At 38.2% G+C, this 3,941-nt stretch overlaps 1 long non-coding RNA gene across 1 annotated transcript; it reads right to left on the reverse strand.

The window, feature by feature from the left end:
* Nucleotides 1–1,495: 1,495 nt before the first annotated feature.
* LOC111773854 (uncharacterized) lies at nucleotides 1,496–3,207 on the reverse strand. The gene is made up of 3 exons (XR_002808501.2): nucleotides 3,142–3,207; nucleotides 1,850–2,114; nucleotides 1,496–1,743 (listed from the first exon to the last, which is right to left on the reverse strand). It is a non-coding gene; the product is annotated as an uncharacterized lncRNA (long non-coding RNA).
* Nucleotides 3,208–3,941: the final 734 nt, after the last annotated feature.

Consider the following 3,941-nt stretch of genomic DNA (forward strand, 5'->3'; position numbering starts at 1 on the left):
GTCCCTTTATATCTCAGTCACTGAGATGGGCTCTGTGGATACAGAGGGGACCCATCCACGGTTCTCACTCTTGGACTGTGCAGTCTCTTGCAGTAGCACTGCTCAGATCTGGCTATGGAGCACTTACGTATTGCAGAGTGTAAAATATATACCAAATATCAAAGACTGTATACAAGGAGGTGAAATATCTCATTAACACATTATACACTGATTATGTGTTGAAATGACAATATTTTAGGTTTGGGGGCTAAAGTGTATTATGAAAATTAATTTCCCTGTTTCTTTTAAATTTTTTAATTTGGCTGCTAGAAAATTTTAAATTACCCACATGGCTGGCGATATAGATCTGTAGGACAGTATTGCTCTGGAAGCTCTCAGGTCAGGGGTGAGGAAGCCTTAAAAGCAAATCCTAGCTTCATGTCAAGACAGTGATGGAGCTGTCTTCACAAGTCTGTAGGGCCTGGAAGAAGGAGCTGAATCAGCAAAGAGGGGAGTATTATGTGACATAGGAGCAGGGCGTGCCAAGGCCCAGAGTCTGGCCCTTTTGGGGAATTGCAAAGAACTGTTTGGGTTATCCAACAGGTCCCTGTGGAGGAGTGAGAGGTGAAAACGAAACCCTCAAAACAGCAGCATTAACTGAACACTTGCAAGGCCAGACCTGGGCTAAGTGCTTCACAGATATTTACTCGTTTAACTCTCATTGCAGCTCTGTGAGTTAGGCATCTATTATTCTCATTTTACTGATAAGGAAACTGAGGCCCAAGATGTTAAGTTCTTTGCCAGGGGCAACACTGAATAAGAATTTAAACTTGAGCCTGGAATAGTAGGTGAGAGCCAGCTTGCGAAGAAGCTTGTTTATCATACTAGCATATAAAACTAAGGGAAGAGGACATTAATTAGTTTCTCCTCTAGACAACGAGGAGGTCATGAAAAGATTTGAAGCAAAAGTCAGGCATGATAAAATTTGAGTTTCAGAACAATAGGAGCTCTGACCTTGAAGAGTGGTGGGGCTGGAGATTCTGTGTTCAGATAAGAAAGTATTCTTTCCTTGCCTGGAAACAGAAGAGTAACCCAGAGAACTTTCTGTTCCTATGGCCTTTGAGGGATGTAGGGCTCTCAGGAGGCATTTTGTAGAAGTGATCTGAGGGCACAGAGCTGTCTGACTGAAGCAAATTGTGGGTGACACACGGCTCTTTCCTCCTTTCTTTGGGAGCTGCTCTTCTTTGACGTCAGCCCACGCCTGCCATGACACTCCAGGCATGGGGAAGGCTTGTGTCAATGGTAGGGTGGAGATAGAAGAAGAAAGATATCTTGGAGGTCCATCTCAGGGAATGAGAATGTGCCAGGTTTGACCTTCATGTTCCAGGGCTTTCTAGCATCCCTGGGGTAAACCAGAACTAATTTTTCTTCCATTTTTCTGAGGCTGCCTAATGTGTGGGATGCCTCACACCGTTCCTTCAAGAGTAACAGAGAAGAAATGGCCATAAGGAAACAATGATTTTGATTCTTTAATATACGACTTTTCATACAATATCACTTAGAATATGATGACCCAAAGCTCACAATTGTTTCAATTCTGAGTCTAAAAGTTAGGTAACTTTAGATCTGACGACTTTTCTCCAAAATGTGATCTTAAGAGCTACTGATGACCCCTCCGAGGTCACTGGTGGTCCTCATGAGCCGTCTTTTGTTTTGTAAAATGTTTTGTTTTGAAAAGTGTCCAGCGTTTGATATTTCATGGGTCTGAAAAAATACATTAGAAGCCAACATATGGGTAAAACTCATGGCTGCTATTTTAAGGTGAATTGTAGAGAAAGTTTCTACCCAGATAGATAGAAAAATTATCTACCTTCTGGGAAGATAATTACACAAAGGCATCTCTCTTGGCTGATGGATTGCTAAGAGGTGCCTCTTCCTCTGGACTGACACCACTCCCCCATGCCAAGCCACACGCTCTGCTAGAGGAGCAGAGGCTGGTTTGCAATGCTGCCTGCCTGGTCCCGTCTATCACGTGCTCCTGGGCAGGACTCCACTCTGTGTCCAGTCACCCTCAGCATCTCACACACCATTCGGATGGAGCTAACATGGTGACCAGATTACTTGGTAGTGGATCACTGCAAATCACAAACACATTCACAGATCTGAACAATTGTAAAATGTTCAACTTTAAATATCAACCAGACCACTAAACATAATTCATCACAATTGACTTATTATATGACCTCGATGAGTTACTGAGCTTCTTAAGGTGATCCACAATAATTTAGTCTTGAAAATTAAAAAAAGAAAATTGTAGCAAAGAGAAAATTACTAAAGCTTGAAGATCAGAAAATAATTTCAATTTCAATTATTTTGATAACAATGTTTCTGTGAGAATCAGGAAAAGTTAATTACTTTAGGTTTTTTTTTTTTGAGGGGGGGCTTATGGTTAGTAACAGCAAACATTTATACTAATGGAAAGTAAAGATGTATGTAAATGGTGAGTATTTTGAAAGAAAAGGAATTTTATTTCTTTCAAGGGCTCTGAATTCTAGAATTGCATTAACCATCTGTTGCTTAGTGGAGAACCGATTTTAATAAATAAGGACGAATGGCTAGAAACCAGCACATCAAAGCCTCAATTTCAGTTGTACCAGCTTCTGCTTCTGCTGAAATTACATTATGTCTGGTAACTGTTATTTTAATACGCGGAAGCAGCATTTCCTAAGTAGGTAAACACTTTCAATAACAACATTATTCATCCTATTTATTTGCTTATTAAAAATAAGCATAAAACTTGAGCTTTTCAAGGCCAAACCCACAAACTCCTAATTAGTTTTATCTAAATTAATGAGGTTTTACTGTACTAATTTCCAAAAGTGCAATACTAAATTCTGAGAAAAGCTGTTACAATTAAAATAGAGAAAGGCAATAAGATAATTTGGCAAAAGGCTGAATTAAAAGTCTAATTCCATTTTAAGCCACCAATTAAAATGTTTTTATATCCGTAATAGCATCTACATGAAGATAATCCAATTATGAACATAATGAAATTTACTACTGGATTTTGTTTGCTGTGCAAAATTGGAATCAGAACCACTGTGTTCAGACCTATAATGAACCATGGTCTTGGTTGATCCTAAATTTACATTAAAAAGTGACCTTGGAATGGAGTCAACTCTTGGTTCTTCCTTCCAAGTGGGTGTTTCCTTAAATGTTTCTCTTAAGCTTTGCCCCCAAAAGACAAAGAACATTCTAGAATGGTAACCAAGGCCACAAGGCCACATAATGACAGGTTTGAAATCAAGCAGGTCCCATGTATTATTTTATTCACAAATTTTATAATGTTTTCAAATGACCCAGCCTCAGTCTAACATGTAGTTTTAGGTAAGGGGATGAAAACATTTTTATTAAGAAAATCATTGTTAAATGAAGATATAGACATGAAAATATAGATAATTATTGGTAATTTATTATGCAAGGATTGAAAATATGTGCAATACTTCAGCAATCCCATCTTCAGATCACATCAGTACCTTCTTACAGTGTCCTCTAAGCCAACCTATTGAAAACTTAATAGGAACTTGAAAATGTTTTTAAGTAAAAGCCATAAATTCTCAAATAAAAACTATTCAGATTATTTTTGAATGATCGATTTCGGGTGCACAACCAAACCCAAGATAATTTTACCAGGACATTCCAAAAGAAATATTTTCTCCAAATCTGTGAACGTCAGCTTTGCTTAAGCATAAAAGACCACTTCTTAGGTTCATTTTCAACAAATACAGCATATTTGTAAATGTTCAAAATTAGATGGTTTAGATTTTTCTTCCTCTTAGCAATTCCCTTTTACTTATCCAGTTATTTTTCTTTCAGAGCTTGGGTTTATGCATCATACATAGTTCTTTTCTGGTGATTATCAGCTGGCACCTCTTTCAGAAGGAGCGGCCAAGGTTCTTAAG

The sequence above is a fragment of the Equus caballus genome, chromosome 6 (assembly GCF_041296265.1).
Source record: "Equus caballus isolate H_3958 breed thoroughbred chromosome 6, TB-T2T, whole genome shotgun sequence".
Classification (NCBI taxonomy): domain Eukaryota; kingdom Metazoa; phylum Chordata; class Mammalia; order Perissodactyla; family Equidae; genus Equus; species Equus caballus.